The 20,113-nt window shown below is 47.2% G+C and overlaps 1 pseudogene; it reads left to right on the top strand.

The window, feature by feature from the left end:
* Positions 1-12,844: 12,844 nt before the first annotated feature.
* On the top strand, positions 12,845-16,307 carry LOC136458358 (uncharacterized; annotated as a pseudogene).
* The last annotated feature ends 3,806 nt before the right edge of the window (positions 16,308-20,113 follow it).

Genomic DNA, 20,113 nt, shown 5'->3' with positions numbered 1-20,113 from the left:
TCTATTGCAACACGGACACGATCCTATTATATATATATTAATATATAGATTAGATAGAGGAAATGTTTTTTTTAACTAGGTACTTGCATTACTCATCTGCTGAAATATCAGCATCATATCAACATATACATGAACGTTACAAGGGATATAGAGTTTGTAATCAACTCTCTCCCAGAGTGCACTCATAACCCAGCTTTGCATGAGCAGCTCCATTACAATCCCTTCCCTTAAAAGCACATTCAAAATGTATGAAACTAGAAGACACTAGAAACTTGAGCTTGTTCACCGGTCCTCCTTCTGGCATTGCGTCGAAATTGTCAAATGAGAGAGCTTGCTTCACCATCAGCGCATTGGTTTCCAGGATCAACCTACCAATGCCCAAATTTAAGGTTGCTTGAACTCCTTACAGACATGAGATTAGCTCGGCCTGGAAGGCACTCAGCAGGTAGCCAATTGTAACACCCTCGTTGTTACGCCATAAACAAACTACTAAACCCTGTCATGAGCATCATGTTTATGTGATAATGCATATGATAGAATATGTAGATAAATTTCTTGTAACCTAAAATGACCAATAAAAATGTTAAATAAAAATTGATTCAATAGCTCATGTTATGTCAAGTAGGGTTGAAAACCAATTTTTATTGAGCAAAAATATTATAGAACATATGTGCGACACCTAAATAAAGTTTGAAGTACAAACTTTATAGATGACAATGCAACTATTGCTGTAGAAAAATAACATTGCTAGCTAGTATTTCTAATAGCTTAGAAATAGAACTTGAAATTGAATTCAGCTTAAGACTTAGAAGATTCTTTAAGTTTATTGACAGCAAGACAATGTCATGTTTGGGGATTTATTTTGTGAAATTGAGTTAAGAGGTGGTGTCGTGTTTTAGCTCGAATTGGTAGCCTAATAGACCGTCTTTAGCATAATGAAGGCGGTTTAGCGTCAACCTCGACAGTTTAGTTGCGATTGACGCTTTAAAATTCGTGCACGACATGGTCTCGGGCTGGTTGGCCGCATGGGTGCGGTCACCACACTCGGGCACGTGGCGTCGCCACGCTGGCTGCTTCCGGCTTGGCTATGGCCTGGTGCTGCAGGCCACTGCGTTGTTGCTCCCCTCGCCACCGCGCCAATGTCACCGCCACTGCCGCCTTGACGAGCTGCCGGGGCACAGCCACTGCCGCCCTTGGCCGCTGCCGTGCGATGCTGCTGCTCGCCTTGTCACTGCGCGCATGTGGGCTGTCCCAGCTACCTCGCGCCGTCGCCTTGCCTTAATGGCGCTGTGGCCGCGCATGCCGCACCCCCACCTGCCTCCGCGTGCGTGCACGTGGTCTGGCAGTGTTGTCACGTAGCGAGTGCGCATACGCTGCCTCAGGTCTAGCCGTCCACTTGCCGCTAAGGTGAGGACAGCCAGAGCTCAGACCCATCCCCTCTCCCTGCCGCCTCTACGCATTAGGTTTTATTAAACGGAAAATAGCGAGCCTCGCCTAAAAGAAAGGGGGCATCATTGCGCGTCAAGTTTCTGAGAACAATAAACGATGAGCCTCGCCTAAAAGAAAAGGGGGGCGTTGCTGCAAACCAAAGTGACAACAAAATTGCACTGCATCCTGACTTGTCGAGTAAACAGCTCCAAATAATGTTTACAATGATTGGAACCCTCGAAGAGGTTCACAACAACACGCCAAATTTACAACAAATACAACAACATACGTTACATCGATAAAAAATAGACATCAAGTCGACCCTTGGCGTTGGAACTCCCAAACATCGGGAGCATCCTCTTCAAAACACACCTCTCATGCCATATCCCTCACCATCTCCATAACTGTATTTTCAAGCACACTCTCAACCACTTCATCTGCTACACCCTTCATAGACTCAGCTATATCATCCACAACCACCTGCAAACCAACCTTCACCCACCAAAAATGATCGAACGAGGGTGGCGTAACCCTAAACCCTAGGGCGAACGATAGATGGCGCATATACACTGGAATTTTTTTCGATCTGTTCCTTTGGCGCTTTCTTTCTTATAATAGTTAGCGCGACAGAGAATAATGCCCGTCTGAATGCCGTGTGCGACGTGCCATGAAAATTAGCTAAGTATATGTTTGGGTTTGTGATCGATACACACATTTGTTGACGTACGTACGTATGCAAGTGACAACCAACAAAGTTTCGCTACTGTATCAAAGCATGCACGTAGGAATAAAAGAAAACGTGAACAACATGTACGTACGGTTACCATGATCGTTGCCTAAAACATATGTAGTGTTTCATGCATGGAGATCGATGGAATAGGATCGGAGCAAGCACAGCTAGCGTACCTCGGGGTGGCCGGCGGTGTGGCCGCGCGTCTGGCCGGGGTGAGGGTATCGGCGGTGTGGCCGCGTGTCTGGCTAGGGCGAGGGTACCGACATGGTGTGGCCGCGCGCGCGTCTGGCCGGGGTGAGAGTACCGGTGGTGTGGCGCCTTGCGTCTGGCCAGGGCGGCCGGGCAGCAGCTGGCGCTGCGAGGTCATCGGCGCGTGGGGTGGCATGGGGACCACAGACGTGCACGAGGCGGTGGCGACGACCGACGTCGGGTGGGGTGGCGGCGCGGCGTCCTCGGTGTTGCGGGCCGAGTGGTGTGGGCGCAGGGGGAGAGGAATCGGCGAAGAACACAAGGAAGAAGAAGGCACTGGTATATATATGCCATGCCCCTTTACTCCCGGTGCCATCCCCCCACCAGGAGTAAAGGTCCTTTACTCCCGGTGCATGTTACCAAACCTTTACTCCCGGTTGGTAATAAGCGCAAGGAGTAAAGGTTTTTTTGGCGGGTCACGAAACTGCAGGCCACCTTTACTCCCGGGCGGGCTTCCAACCCGGGAGTAAAGGTGGGCTGCAGTTTCGTTTCCCGCGTGTTTTAAGCAATAGTCTTGTTAAATATAATAGAAATGCAATAGTTTTTGTTAAATACATAGTAAATTAAATAAAAGGCATAAAATTATTTTGTTAAAAATATGGATTTTCTTTTTCTTTATTGCACATAGGAAAAATCTATAACCTAACTTTTTTATTTTTTGTTATAATTATAAAACATAATGTAACTAATATTTATTATTTCGTTAATGCAAAAATATAGTGTTTAATTAAAATTATTAAAACTATTGGTTTTGGACAAGAAATTTGTTTTCACATCATTTTAACGTTAATATTTTAATTTTTCATCACTCAATATCCTAATTTACCTTTTTGAGAGAAATCCCACCAAATCAAACATTGATTTAATTTGAAATATGACATAATAAACATATAAATTCACAATTATTACATAATATCTCAAACACACACTACATTAAATCACTATATCATCAAGTGGGCACAGCAGTGAACTTCTTCTTTACGTATGTCCCTTGGTTATAATCATGTCGTAACCATGGAGTGTCCTTATCATTTACCAAGATGCTAGGGTCTTTGTTCACTTTGAATGGCGGAATTCGGTCATCCTTTTCATAATCTTCTGACATGTCCGACTTGTCCTCAATTCCCACGATGACTCTTTTCCCTGAAAGAACTATGTGGCGCTTTGGCTCTTTGGTTGAGTCATTATCGTTTTCCCTCTTTTTGGTTTGATAGACATATCATTGACATAGAACACCTGATTCACATCCTTGGCAAGGACGAATGGTTCGTCTTTGTACCCAATATTACTAAGGTCTACTGTTGTCATTCCATACTGGTTGTCTACTATTACCCCGCCTCCGGTCACCTTGACCCATTGGCACTTGAACAATGGGATCTTCAAAGTAGGTGCATATTCTAGTTCCCATATTTCATCTATGCGTCCATAATATGTCTTCTTATTCCCATTTGGGTCTGTGGCATCTATGCAGACACCACTGTTTTGGTTGATACTCCTTTTATCTTGGGCTACTGTGTAGAATATGTTCCCATTTATCTTGTACCCTTTGTATGTGACGATATGCCATGATGGTTGCATAGCCAATAAATACAGTTGCTCATGGATGCTCTCATCACCTTGACATTTTTTTTGCAACCAACCGCCGAAAGTTTCCATGTGCTTACGCGTAATCCAAGCTTCAGTCTTCCCTGGAAACTTGGATCGTAAGAGATCCTTGTGTGTCTCAATATACGGATCTACCAAAGAGGAGTTCTGTAGAACTGTGTAGTGCGCTTTATTGAAATAATCATCATCCGTACCAATATATGTTTTCTTCCCTAGTGTCCCCTTTCCGCTTAGTCTCCCCTCATGTCTCGATTCAGGAACACCAATCGAGTCAAGGTCGGGAATAAAGTCAACACAGAACTCAATGACCTCTTCTATTCCATAGCCCTTGGCGATGCTTCCTTCTGGGCGAACACGGTTGTGAACATATTTCTTCAGGACTCCCATGAATCTCTCTAAGGGGAACATGTTATGTAGGAACACAGGACCAAGAATGAAAATCTCCTTAACTAGGTGAACTAGGAGGTGTGTCATGATATCAAAGAAGGAAGGAGGGAACACCAACTCAAAGCTGACGAGACATTGAACCACATCATTCTATAGTTTAGCTAGATCAGTTGGATCAATTGCCTTCTGAGAAATTGTATTGAGGAATGCACATAGCTTCACGGTGGCTAGACGTACATTTAGAGGTAGAATTCCTCTTAATGCAACTAAAAGTAATTACGTCATGAGAACGTGACAGTCATGGGACTTTAAGTTACCGAATTTCTTCTCTGGCACATTTATAATACCCTTTATATTCGAGGAGAATCTAGATGGTACCTTGATGTTGTTTAAGCATTCAAACATGATTTCCTTCTCCTCTTTGCTTAGAGTGTAGCTGGCAGGACGTAAGTAATGGCGTCCATCATCTATCTTCTCTGGATGCAGGTTGTCTCTTTCTCTCAAACAACACAGGTCCTGTCGTGCTTCAAATGTGTCCTTAGGCTTTCCATACACACCCATGAAGCCTAGTAGGTTCACACAAAGATTCTTCGTCAGGTGCATCACGTCGATCGAGCTACGGACCTCTAGGACTTGCCAATAGGGTAGGTCCCAAAATATGGACTTCTTCTTCCACATGGGTGCGTGACCATTAGCGTCGTTCGGAACAGGTTGGCTGCCATGTCCTTTTCCAAAGATGACTTTCACATCATTGACCATATCGAGTACATCCTCATCGGTTTGGTTGTGAGGCTTAGTCAGGTGGTCTGCCTTTCCTTTAAAATCCTTGCCTTTCTTTCTTACGGGGTGATTTGTAGGAAGAAATCGACGATGGCCAAGGTACATGACCTTTCGACATTTTTTCAAGAATACACCTCTAATATCACCGAAGCAGTGTGTGCATGCATTATATCCCTTGTTTGACTATCCTGAAAGATTACTTAGAGCAGGCCAATCATTGAATGTTACGAACAACAATGCTCGCAGATCAAAGTGTTCCTATTTATACTCATCCCACACATGTACACCTTCTTTATTCCACAAAATGAGAAGTTCGTCAATAAGTGGTCTTAGGTACACATCGATGTCATTGCCAGGTTGCTTCGGGCCTTGGATGAGCACAGGCATCATAATGAACTTCCGCTTCATGCATAACCAAGGAGGAATGTTGTAGATACTTAGAGTAACAGGCCAAGTGCTATGACTACCGTTCTGCTCTCCAAAAGGATTGATACCATCTGTACTTAAAGCAAACCTTAAGTTTCTTGCGTCATTTGCAAACTCTGGGAATTCTCTGTCGATTGCTCTCCACTGGGACCCATCAGCAGGGTGTCTCAACATATTATCTACCTTACGGTCTTCTTTGTGCCATCGCAACAATTTTGCATGTTCTTTGTTTCTGAACAGACGTTTCAAGCGTGGTATTATAGGAGCATATCACATAACCTTGGCAGGGATTTTCTTCCACGGATGTTCGCCCTCAACATCACCAGGGTCATCTCGCCTGATCTTATACCGCGATGCATGGCATACTGGGCATGCATCCAATTTCTCGTACTCTTTGCCATGGTATAGGATGCAGTCATTAGGACATGCATGTATCTTCTCAATTTCTAGCCTCATAGGACAGACAACTTGTTTTGCTTCGTAGGTAGTGGCGGGCAATTCATTGTCCTTCGGAAGCATCTTCTTTTGGATATTTAGTAACTCTCCAAATCCCTTGTCAGATACACCATTCTTTGCCTTCCATTACAGCAATTCTAGTGTGGTTCCCAACTTTTTCTGCCCTGCATCACAAGTTGGGTACAATAATTTCTTGTGATCTTCTAGCATCCGCTCGAACTTGATCTTCTCCTTTTCACTTTCACATTCTCTTTGTGCGTCACAAATGACCTGACAAAGATCATCAGCCGGATCATCTTCTGTGGCTACCTCTTCTTCAGCTTCTCCCATTGTAGTATCATTGAAGCACGCACCATCGGGAATAATATCATTGTCGTCCTATTGTTCTTCTTCACCTTCTTCCATTACAACACCAGTTTCTCCATGCTTCATCCAACAAATATAGTTTGACATGAAACCCGACTTGAACAAGTGTGAATGAAGAGTCTTTGAGCAAGGATATTCCACCGTATTCTTACATATGGCACATGGGCAGCACATAAAACCGTCGCATTTGTTTGCCTCGGCCGCACGTAACAAAGAATGCACGCCGTCAATGAATTCTTGGGAGCGGCGATCAGCATTGTACATCCAGTGCCGGCTCATCTGCATTACATGACATAAATACCATATTAAAACCTAGATCATAATTAATTATTTATACAACATACGTGCCACCATAAAAGGTACAAATTTATGAAAGCATCGCTACAATGTAGACAATCCCAACTACCACTAAAAGAACTAAAGCTAAAATACATTTCAAGAGCACAAGGATTTCGCGACCAATCTCAACTAAAATAGACAGATCCCCCGATTGTGCAACATCTTTGGGCTTCTTCGGCTGGATCACTGTCTCATTAGCCGCCGTATCTGTCTGTTGTGCAAGATATTTTTGCACGAGTTCAATATACTCTTCCTCCCAGTAGAAGCCTGAACATCGTCCACTACCATCCCACTGAAATTAAAACAAAAAATTAGAACTTTAATCACAACCATCATAAAAATAGGTATAAACTAACCATAATCATTAAATACGATAAAATAACTCACATTGCGATCCGAACACTTGTAGAAGATACGATCCTTGTTGGGACCCTCCTTCTTCACTCGGTACTCCATCACAATCTTCGTCTCATCACGACACTTGCCGCATGGAATGAGAGGGAGGCCCGGCCTAAGTCGCTTTGAAAACCCATGAGAGGCCGAGGACCCGGAAGCAGTTGCCATCTACTCTCTAAACTCATTTTTTAATACACTATAAATTTCTTATTTTATAAACAAATAAAATTAAGAAACTTTAAAATTATCTATATCTCTAAACAATGAAGCAGTTGCCATCTTCTCTCTATACTCATTTTTAATACACTATAAATTTCTTATTTTATAAACAAATAAAATTAAGAAACTATAAAATTATCTATATCTCTATACTCATTTTTTAATACACTATAGCTCAAAAACATATGAATAAATAACCATCCGTACTAGTTGAACTTGCTTACGTGATCGTCTCGACGATCATTTCTCCACCGGACGGCACCGTACTTGGTCAAGGAAGAGCTCCGATTCTACGAGGAAGGGAACACGGTCTTCCACGACCGTTGTCGCTCTCCCTCGTAGAATCAAAGCTCCTCCTTGATGTCCGTTACCGCTCGACAGAGAACATGCTCGCCGAGCTGAACACGGTCCGCAAGTTCAACTAGTACGGATTTTCTATAATTTTCTAACTATTTTCCAAGTTTTTCATTTCATAAAAAGTTAAAATAAAAAGTACGGTGATTGACAGACTACTGTAATGATATCGGGACATATGAATAAATAACCATCCGTACTAGTTGAACTTGCTTACGTGATCATCTCGGTGAGTATTTCTCCACCGGATGGCACCGTACTTGGTCAAGGAAGGGCTCCGATTCTACGAGGAAGGGAACACGGTCTTCCACGACCGTTGTCGCTCTCCCTCATAGAAGCAAAGCTCCTCCTTGATGTCCGTTACCGCTCGACAGAGAACATGCTCGCCGAGCTAAACACGGTCCGCAAGTTCAACTAGTACGGATTTTCTATATTTTTCTAACTATTTTCTAAGTTTTTCATTTCATAAAAAGTTAAAATAAAAAGTATGGTGATTGACAGACTACTACGATGATATCGGGACATGTGAATAAATAACCATCCGTACTAGTTGAACTTGCTTACGTGATCATCTCGGCGAGCATTTCTCCACCGGACGGCACCGTACTTGGTCAAGGAAGAACTCCGGTTCTACGAGGAAGGGAACACGATCTTCCACGCCCGTTGTCGCTCTCCCTCGTAGAATCAAAGCTCCTCCTTGATGTCTGTTACCGCTCGACAGAGAACATGCTCGCCGAGCTAAACACGGTCCGTAAGTTAAACTAGTACGGATTTTCTATAATTTTCTAAGTTTTTCATTTCATAAAAAGTTAAAATAAAAAGTACGGTGATTGACAGACTACTACGACGATATTGGGACATGTGAATAAATAACCATCCGTACTAGTTGAACTTGCTTACGTGATTATCTCGGCGAGCATTTCTCCACCGAACGGCACCGTACTTGGTCAAGGAAGAGCTCCGATTCTACGAGGAAGGGAACACGGTCTTCCACGACCGTTGTCGCTCTCCCTCGTAGAATCAAAGCTCCTCCTTGATGTCCGTTACCGCTCGACAGAGAACATGCTCGCCGAGCTGAACAAGGTCCGCAAGTTCAACTAGTATGGATTTTCTATAATTTTCTAACTATTTTCTAAGTTTTTCATTTCATAAAAAGTTAAAATAAAAAGTATGGTGATTGACAGACTACTGCGACGATATCGGGACATGTGAATAAATAACCATCCGTACTAGTTGAACTTGCTTACGTGGTCATCTCGGCGAGCATTTCTCCACCGGACGGCACCGTACTTGCCACGGAAGAGCTCTGATTCTACGAGGAAGGGAACACGGTCTTCCACGACCGTTGCCGCTCTCCCTCGTAGAATCAAAGCTCCTCCTTGACGTCCGTTACCGCTCGACAGAGAACATGGTCGCCGAGATGAACACGGTCCGCAAGTTCAACTAGCTACTTTAACCTTCTTTCATGTAAATATGCAAGCTTGAAGTGATTTTGAGCTCAAATTGCTTACAAATGAAAAAAAACCACAATAAATAACCATATATATATAGTGAACAAAATGAGATAAGACCATGGCGAAAAATGAGAGTATGAGATTGGTAACCTTTACAACTGAAGAATCGACGGAGAAATCGAAGAAATCGACGGAGGAATCGAAGAATGGATGGAGGAACAATGAAGGGAGGGAGGAAGCAAGAACACTACTGCAGTGAGCTTTAAAATGTGCTGAGCTCGGGCTCGGGGAGAAAGGAGACGGCCGGGATATAAAGGAGGGACCTTTAGTCTCGGTTGGTGGCTCCAACCGGGACTAAAGGTAACTTGCCAACCCCGGGCACAGCCACGGCCCGGGAGTAGACCTTTACTCCCGGTTGGAGCCACCAACCAGGAGTAAAAGTATACCTTTAGTCCCGGTTGGTGGCTCCAACCGAGACTAATGGTCCCTGCCACCTCTGTCTGGCGCAGTAGCCGTTGGGCAGGGACCTTTAGTCCTGGTTGGAGCCACCAACCGGGACTAAAGGTATCTCTAGTCCCGGGCGCAAAAAATTCCGGGACTAGAGTCCATTTTGGCCGAGGATCAAAGGTCTGTTCTCTAATAGTGCTTGTGTCATTAGTTTGTGTTGCAACCAGGCCATTTTGTACTTGCAAAGTTCAAAATCTTTTTACTCCTTAATTGAAAGGTAGAACTACTGCCATTTGCTAAAAAATATTTGCCATAGCTGGGCTCCAGGAAAGGCCATTATATGAAGTTGTCTTTTTGCTATCTTTTTTATGAGGTGAACAAACTTAGAGCTAGTACACTAGCTCTCTACAGTTAGAGAGAAGCCCTCAGGTGTAGTAAAGGTCAATGCGTGGATAGAATTGACCATGACTAATCATATATACATTACTCCTTCTGTTCTAAATTATAAGTCGCTTTGACTTTTTGGGTGCATTCATTTTGCTATGTATCCAAACATATTATTACATCTAGATGCATAGCAAAATGGATATACCCAAAAAGTCAAAGCAACTTATAATTTGGAACGGACGGAGTATATGTTTTGCTCAATTGCTCTTACATTCTCACTCCAATAATCATCCCTGGAAGGCCTTGCAAAATGGGCACAGTGCGTTGCAATTCCGCAGCATGGAGTACGAGGGATGGCCCAAGTGTATCTACAAAACGACAATTGATAGAGCGTAACACATTCTTATAGACATACGTACAAGCATGTCCGGTCGTTCCAAAGATATCGAAGGCATATGCATGGCCACTCCAATCGTTGGAACAACACCCAATATCCTCTCTCGCGTGAGTTAATAAGCTGGAACGAACATGCATGCCTTCCATCACTGGCTACATACAACTTGTGTTGTGTAGAGGAAGGCTGGAAGGGAGAATGAACAAATGATTATATTTCGTCCGTTTTCTATATAAATATGTTAGAATTATATCGGTAGTATGAAGGAAATATCGCGAGTGGTAGCTAACTCATCAGGCAATAATGCACCCAAATAATCATCGCAGACGACGATAGATCCTATCTTGGCAAAGTTGAGTTAGCTTGTCATGGATCGGAGTATCTATTTCAAAATATCATTCACCCATCTTATGATGATTGATGGGTAATGTTCTCTTCATTTGAGAAGACTATAATGCACACAGAGCACTTTTAGTGTAAGTGTAACTTGTAGGATCCAGGTGTGGCCTATTTATTTTTACAAAAAGTCGTACAATGTAGGATACAAGCACTACGGCATACGTTTTTTTGCTGACACCTACACTAGTAGAAATAGACGCATGGACCCATGACTATAAACCGTCACTGCAGATACATCTAATCTAAACTGGTGGTAACATTAAGAAAACCGCCAATGAAAAACCTAAATTTACACTGGTGGTTCACTTAAGCCAACCACCAGTGTCAATTGACTCTACACAGACCACCAATGTAAATCTAGGGCTGGTGGTTTTCTTAAGCCTACCATCACTGTAGATATATTTACATTGACAGTTACCTTATTCTACTATTTGTACAAATAACTATATAAATACCCTTCTTCCTCCCCGAGCAGCACTGCACAGACTGAGCTACCTTCCATTGCTAACTACTACAATCTTTCTTTGCAGATTTATCATTGCAAACCAACTGACAGGTCTCCCTAAAACGTCTACTGGTTGGGCTTGGGATAGAAAAAATTAGGTCAAGTTTGATCTTATAATATGTCAGTCAAGATCTAAAATCACCACAATGAACACATATGCTGCAATCCGAGATCAAATTGCCCGTACACTAAGCACGTATGTGCTGATTAAGGAGATTTAGTTTTCGGATGGCTCAAACTTATATATAGGAACTGAAATCCAAATTTTAATTATGAGCTTAGAGACATAGACAACACACGGTGCATTTCACTCTCCACGAGCCATGCATAGGCCATATCCAGCCATGGATTGTTTGCCGAAGACTAGATCTAGAAGCATGTTCAGCATATACCATGCTCCAAGTTGGAGGCTCACAAATAAAAAATGGACGGTTGCTGTTTGTTCCATACTTTGGGTAAATTCGATCGGTTGGTGAAGTAGTCGTAGCAACTTTGAAGATTGAATCGTTACCGGCACCACCCTGCTATAGACTAGCGGAAGTACGTACTAGGGACAAGATAGCTTGTTGTACCAGACTACCAACCAGCAGCATCTTTGAATCGCTGATGCTTGCTACTGGGACTTGACTGACTGGCTGAGCGTCCTTTTTAGTTTTTACCACCACCCGAGTGTGGCCTGGTGGGCGTGGGACAAGAAAAGCGCCTTTCGGAGGCCACATCCAGCAGCAATGCAGAGGCCGCTGATACGGCCATACGGGAATGCCGCTGGCCGGCGGCCCCAGGGGCAGCCAGTCAGCAGAGAAAAAGTGTCCTGACAGCCCAGAAAGAAAGAGGCAGGCTCTGGCTGTGGCTGATGCATGGTCTCATTTGATCTTTCCCTGAGAAGAAAGATGCCTGCTCTCCTCTGTCTGTGTGTTCTTTTTCCGCAAAAGATCCTAACCGCCAAAACCAAAACGGCAGAAGAAAGAGCAAATTATAAAAGAGAGGGAGCAAACAAAAGGGTTAGTTGTGTTCTGCAGAGAGGGCTGAATCCAAGGGCCTCGCCGCATCTTGTTCTTGTCTGCCGATGGATGTACGTAGAGAAACAAAGTCTCCCCTCCCATAAGGATTACCCTACTATTTAGGGGAAAATCAAGTAGTACAGCATTAGCAGTACATAGAAAAGACAAGCAAGAGGTAAGGACTGTTGCTGTTGATGAAGCAATGTTGGCAGCAGACGAGGGTGGAATTGTGATTGTTTTAGAAGTACAACATTACTGCATTAGTGTTTTCTTGGTTTCTGCCTATAGTGTGCTATGGACAAACCATTTGGCAGGTAATCAAAATTTAGCACCTCCCCTAATTAATTCGTCGAATAAAACCCAGTTTGTTTTCAAAGGAAAAAGAACAGGCCAACTAGACGACAGAGGTGTTCCTCTATAGTCTATAATACTATATATATACCACCACCCTTCAGTCCTTCACTAAAGAAGCAATGGTGGAAGTGATGAAGCAAGAGGTTAGCTCACATTCCTTTGTGCGCTGGCCGTTGCGCTCCATCTGGATTCCCAGCTGAGCTCCCCACATTGACCGCCTCCGTACCAGCGATAGCCTTTCCTTCAATCATCCACTGCCAACTCAATTTTCTTGTGGAGGCCCCCCATCACCATCACTCGATTCATCCCTGGTCCCTGCCACTCTGCATTGCAGCTCGCGTTGCTTCTCCTTTCTCCCTCCGGCTCACCGCCACCATGCCAAACTCTCCACCATAGTCCATAGCCATCGCCCGTTTGGCATAACCATCGTGTAATTTCTGACAGGATTTGATTGACGCTTGTTTCTTAGCTTAGCTTAGTGATCCTCTGCTACAGTCCCGCTCGATGGTGGCTAGTATGAGCCAAGAACTACGGGGGAGGTCGGCGGCCGCGATGGCGGCTGATCACGCGCTGCCATTGGCGTCATCGGCGCCGTCCTGGCCGGTCTCGACGCACCCCGCGGCCGCCGCCGTCTACTACCTCGGCCTTTCTTTCGCTCTGGCGCAGGGGAGAGCTGCCGCCTTGTTCAATCTTGGTGGCGCGAGGCGGCGGGGGTGCCGGTGGTCGCGCGCCATGGAGCACGCGCTGCGGGATAAGATCGCGGCGCTGGAGCGCCAGGTCGAGGAGCTCCGCCACCGGCGGGCCGAGGACGCCCGGGCCAACGAGAAGGTGGCGGGAATCTTCGCGTCCCACGAGCAGCGGTGGTTCGCGGAGCGCAAGTCCCTGCGGCGGCAGGTGCACGCCGTCGTGGCCGCGGCGCGCGTGCGCGAGGCCAAGCGCGAGGAGGAGGCCGCGGAGCTGAGGCGCCAGCTGGAGGAGCAGCGGGACACGGTGGTGCTCAAGGACAGGGCCCTGGAGCAGGAGGTCCAGAGGCGGCAGGGCGCGGAGGAGCGGCTGCAGGCCGCGGAGCGGTCCGCGGAGGAGCTGCGGGAGCGCGCCGGCAGGGAGGCGCTGGAGCACGCGGCCGAGGTGCGCAAGCACAAGGCGGCGTTCGTGGAGCTCGCGTCCGCGCAGCGGCACCTGGAGGCGGACCTGGCCCGCGCCGCGCGCCTCGCGGAAACGGCGGAGGCCGAGCTCCGGGCCGCGCTGGAGCGCCGCGACGAGGCGGCCGCCACGGTCGCCGATCTCTCCGCCGAGGCCGCGCGCCTGCGCCGGGACGCGGACCACAAGGACAAGATCCTCTCCGCGATGCTGCGCAAGTCCAAGATCGATATGGAGGACAGGGAGATGCTGGTAAGGGAGGTCAAGATGTGCAAGGCCAGGCGGAAGCAGGCGGAACTGGAGGCCGACCGGTGGCGCAAGATGTGGGAGTCCCGTGCCCACCGCCGGGGCTCCTCCAGGTCGTCGGCGCGGGGCGCGGACGCCGACCTGCCGCTGCCGGCCGGGAGCTCCGCCGACAAGCTGCTGGCCCCCGACGCCGTGGCGCGCGCCACCAATGACACAACCAAGATACTGTTCGTGGACCACGTCGAGGGCGACGGCAAGAAGGACCACCGGCAGGCGCCGGCGAAGGAGCTGACCACCATTGAATGTGTCGACCGCTATGCCAGCCACGTCGACGACAAGCCCGGTATGTCCACCTGTTCTGTCTTCTTGTACTCTGCTAGCTCCTGCTCTGCTCACAAAATTGTACTACTAATCTGGTCACCATATGCTGCCAGGATTCAGTTGATAGAAAAAGTTTGTTTTTATTGCGTTCTAACAAGTCTTGTTTGAGTACAAAATACAGCGCAACTGTCTTTCAAAAATGCAAACTAGTCAACCCGTTAGTCATTAGAATTTAGAAATGGTGAATCATCAAAACAGCAGTGTTTCAGAGTTGTGACTAGGCTTGTGCTTCTTTCTTTGGATACGTCGTCCAGCTGTGGAGGAATACCAAGGCCTGCAGGAGTGGTTCCAGATGGAGACGAAGAAGTACACGGCCATGATCAAGCACCGGCACACGGCGGAGATCGAGGCGTTCACGGAGCAGCTCCGGCTCAAGGACGAGAAGCTGGAGGCAGTTCCAGTGGCGGGCGGTGAGCATGGACGTCGAGGCGACGCGTCTCCGGAGCCGGATCCAGGAGCTGGAGGGCCGTCTCGCACGGCACGAAAAGCACAGCGCCGGTCTGGAGGCCCTGCTCCTGGACAGGGACAACGAGAACAGAGCACTCGAGGAGCAGCTGGAGACGCTCCAAGCGCAGGCCCCTGGTGTGGATATCTGCACGCCGCCCGGTGGCCAAGACGACGGCCCCGACGACCAGTGCATCCCTTGTTCGCCCGTGAAGGTCGTCCAGAGAACAATGTCATCCGGAAGCTCGCGGCATCAAGAGGGCACCGAGGTCAGCAAGTGTCATCGTGCAGAGACGAAGCTGGACGAGCCAGTCTGTGTCTCCCCAGAAGATCACAAGGAGGATTGGAAGGAGCTGGATGTGCATGCGACAGAGACGCTTGTCGTCTCGGTCGGGGATCTAGCGTGCGCCGCGGCTGCATCAACGTCCATGGAACACGGACGACATGATAATGCCCCGGCGAGCCGGCGGTCTTTCAGGTCTGAGATCGAGGAGGAGAAGGAGGTCTACACCGATCCGGGCAATGCACAGACGACAGGTAGTAGCTCCCAAGAGCAAGAGGCGACGTCTGAGCTCGCGCTCGTTGCCTTGCCGCCTGGCCAGAAGAGCTCCGCTTGGAAGACAGACATCCATGCGATGGCGGTGTCGTACAAGATCAAGAGGCTGAAGCAGCAGCTGCTGGTGCTGGAGAAGCTGGCCAACGAATGCAAGGAGGAGGCCGCGGCGACGAAGCCGTCAGGGAGTGAAGCCAGTTGCAGCAGCAGCAGGCAGCAGCCGAGGTCGAGGTACCACACGATGATGTCGTTCCTGAGCAAGCACGTCAAGCGGTACCAGTCCCTCGACGACAAGATTCGACGACCTCTGCGCAAGAATGGTACGGGACTACGGGGAGAAGACGCGGATCCCCATTCCATCATCAGGAATATGTTTTAGCATTCCGGGATCATGCGTTGATGTCTGTCTGTCTCATGCCATGCAGGAGGAGAGCAAGAGGAGCGCGGGGCGGGAACGGCACGGCGTGGGGGAGCAGAGCCAGACCCAGAGCCAGAGCGCGGCGCTGGGGCAGCTCCTGGATGAGACGTTCCAGCTGCAGCGGTTCATGGTGGCCACGGGGCAGAAGCTTCTGGAGACGCAGTCCAGGATCGCGCCGGGCCTCGCGCGCGACCGCTCCGGCGGCGGCGGCGATGGAGACGGCGTGGACATGAAGAGGCTGATGGAGGTGGCCGGGGCGCTGCTGAGGGACGTGCAGAGAGGGCTGGAGGTGCGAATCGCGCGGATCATCGGGGACCTCGAGGGCACGCTCACCTTCCACGGCATCCTCCGCACCACGCGCTGATATATATATATATATATACCCGATGCTGTCCTCTGTATTTCTGTGAACAAATGGCGGCAGCACGTTGATCCTCCAGATACAGTAAACGTTCTAACGCCAATATTAGTAGTATTAATCAGATAGACAGATACTGCACTACTCTTTTTTGGCCTTCATGCTAATTCTCTTAGAGATGGCTAAACAAATAGTGTGCACACAAAAGAGCAAAACATCTAATCATCGATTTTGTATATCCACCGAACCTGATTTGCTTCTAACCCAAGGCCTCGTTTAGATTGTGAAAAAAGTGAACCCGATGAACAGTACCATTTTCGTCTTATTTGGTAAATATTGTCCAATTGTGGACCAACTAGGCTTAAAAGATTCATCTCGTGATTTTCAACTAAACTGTATAATTAGTTATTTTTTTACCTACATTTAATACTCAATGCAAGCGGCTAAAAATTGATGTGATGGAAAGAGAGTGAAAAAACTTGGAATTTGGAATGCATCTAAACGAGGCCCAAGTACATCTCGCTTCCATTACTATATGACACACAAACAAAAAAAACACTCACAGTATTTTTTTTATAAGAAACTTCACTAAAGTTTAGGAACATCTTATTGGAGTTCATGGAAAATAGCCTGTCTAACATGACAATGACGAAGAACATGAGATATACGACTATACGAGTACAAAAGAAACCACGGGTGCTCAACAAAAGCACCCAATGGCAGCGCCTGAATATGACGTCCAAAGCATGACCTTCCTTGGGCTTGGTTGGGTTGAACGAACTCACAAGCCCGATGTTTGCATTGCCGGCGCAGAGTAGACCCGGCCCGGGAATGTGAGTGCGTGAGATGTCTGTAGCTGCGCCGCTGAACTTATGTACTCAAAGGAAGAGACGAGGCAAGGAGAGGAATTATGTATAAACAACATTACAGCAATATAGTCTCATTTACTCCTACTCATTCCTTTGTTCTCTCTCTCCCCCTCTCTCTCTCTCTCTCTCTCTCTCTCCGCACCCCCCCGCCCCCTCAACGGCTTTGGATTCTTCCTTCTCCGGTGCGTATCCTGCTTACACTTGGTATCAGATTCTTCGATGCGAGATCTGATTGTACATTTCCTCTTCCCCATTGATCGATTGACAATTGCTAATGGTTGGTTGAGTTTAGCATTTGGTTCTAGGAAAAGTTGGCCAATTTCCGAATTCCTATAAATGAAAGATCCATCTTTGTGGGTTGGACTCCCACGAGGTGGTGTGTTGAGGTTTAGTACAAAGCATGTTTTAGACTTTGGATGTGGGCGGCATTTTATATTTTAGTAGAATTTCTTAAGGGCTCGTTCGGCTCGCATCTTAGATGACCATTTGGCTACTGCTGCTTATCGGGTCTGTAATACCCTCACAATGATGTTAAGATAATATAATATTTAAAGTTATTACATGATACACTCGAGATAGAAGATTTTGCTTCTCTTAGTCTCAACCAAGCACAAAATTTGAATTTATAATACCCATCATCTCTCCCACATATACATCACATATACGATCTGTATGTTCGTTGTTTATTATAGCTGATGTAAAACAAATTAACAACCAGCTATTGCAAATATTATGTTTACCGTATTGTTTTTTTGGTAAGAACACAACACGCTTTCAAACTTGAATTGTCATGTTATTATTTTTTTTCTATTGCAACACGGACACGATCCTATTATATATATATATATTAATATATAGATTAGATAGAGGAAATGTTTTTTTTTAACTAGGTACTTGCATTACTCATCTGCTGAAATATCAGCATCATATCAACATATACATGAACGTTACAAGGGATATAGAGTTTGTAATCAACTCTCTCCCAGAGTGCACTCATAACCCAGCTTTGCATGAGCAGCTCCATTACAATCCCTTCCCTTAAAAGCACATTCAAAATGTATGAAACTAGAAGACACTAGAAACTTGAGCTTGTTCACCGGTCCTCCTTCTGGCATTGCGTCGAAATTGTCAAATGAGAGAGCTTGCTTCACCATCAGCGCATTGGTTTCCAGGATCAACCTACCAATGCCCAAATTTAAGGTTGCTTGAACTCCTTACAGACATGAGATTAGCTCGGCCTGGAAGGCACTCAGCAGGTAGCCAATTGTAACACCCTCGTTGTTACGCCATAAACAAACTACTAAACCCTGTCATGAGCATCATGTTTATGTGATAATGCATATGATAGAATATGTAGATAAATTTCTTGTAACCTAAAATGACCAATAAAAATGTTAAATAAAAATTGATTCAATAGCTCATGTTATGTCAAGTAGGGTTGAAAACCAATTTTTATTGAGCAAAAATATTATAGAACATATGTGCGACACCTAAATAAAGTTTGAAGTACAAACTTTATAGATGACAATGCAACTATTGCTGTAGAAAAATAACATTGCTAGCTAGTATTTCTAATAGCTTAGAAATAGAACTTGAAATTGAATTCAGCTTAAGACTTAGAAGATTCTTTAAGTTTATTGACAGCAAGACAATGTCATGTTTGGGGATTTATTTTGTGAAATTGAGTTAAGAGGTGGTGTCGTGTTTTAGCTCGAATTGGTAGCCTAATAGACCGTCTTTAGCATAATGAAGGCGGTTTAGCGTCAACCTCGACAGTTTAGTTGCGATTGACGCTTTAAAATTCGTGCACGACATGGTCTCGGGCTGGTTGGCCGCATGGGTGCGGTCACCACACTCGGGCACGTGGCGTCGCCACGCTGGCTGCTTCCGGCTTGGCTATGGCCTGGTGCTGCAGGCCACTGCGTTGTTGCTCCCCTCGCCACCGCGCCAATGTCACCGCCACTGCCGCCTTGACGAGCTGCCGGGGCACAGCCACTGCCGCCCTTGGCCGCTGCCGTGCGATGCTGCTGCTCGCCTTGTCACTGCGCGCATGTGGGCTGTCCCAGCTACCTCGCGCCGTCGCCTTGCCTTAATGGCGCTGTGGCCGCGCATGCCGCACCCCCACCTGCCTCCGCGTGCGTGCACGTGGTCTGGCAGTGTTGTCACGTAGCGAGTGCGCATACGCTGCCTCAGGTCTAGCCGTCCACTTGCCGCTAAGGTGAGGACAGCCAGAGCTCAGACCCATCCCCTCTCCCTGCCGCCTCTATCGTCAGAGCCGCGCCCTCACAATCAGCCAGGGAGAGTTCACCTCAATCTGATTCAACACGTCGACAGCCTCGTCATTAAGTCCTCTAGCTGCCCGACCCCCCCAGCCTTGAAGCCGGCATGGCCAAGCTCTAATTTGGGGTTTCCCGCCGTCGGGTCGATAAGGCCGTGCTCGGCCATTGCCGAAGGCAGCCCCCCATCGGTCCACCCCGAACCAATTCGAGTGCTACCGCTAGCTTCGCTTCCATCCCCTCTTCGCCCTGCGCGCCTTGGCCGAACCTCTATCGCTTCCCCGGTGTCGCTGACGCGACCGTGCCGCCACTAGTGCGCCACCGCATGGCTCGGCCGCACGTGGCCAACCCTCCTCTATCATCCTCCACTCCAACTGTCACCTCGGCCAGGTCCATAGTGAGCCCTATTTCTCGCACGTTAGCTGGTTAGGCTTCTAGCCGCCCAAGCTCAACGGAACAGTTGCGTCGCCATTGTGGATGGCCGCACGCCTGCTACAGCCTTCCCCAGCAAGTCCCACCACCCTCACCGCCGCTTAGCGTAGCCACCAAGATCGAAGATTGTGATCGACCCGTTAGGTGGGCACTGCATAGGTCCTAGGTGGCCGGCTTAGGCACCTAGCGTCGCCGCTCGTCGCACCGCCGTGCACTGAGTTGTCCGAGGGTGTGCGTGGGTGAATTAGGGAAAGAGCAGGGGGTTAAGTGAGATGGTCTGAGAGAGGGAGAAATAGTGTTAGTACTTAGTTATGATT

Source organism: Miscanthus floridulus, chromosome 6, assembly GCF_019320115.1.
Source record: "Miscanthus floridulus cultivar M001 chromosome 6, ASM1932011v1, whole genome shotgun sequence".
NCBI classification, from domain to species: domain Eukaryota; kingdom Viridiplantae; phylum Streptophyta; class Magnoliopsida; order Poales; family Poaceae; genus Miscanthus; species Miscanthus floridulus.
Note: the sequence above shows the minus strand (reverse complement) of the source record. Positions and strands in the feature narration are given on the sequence as shown.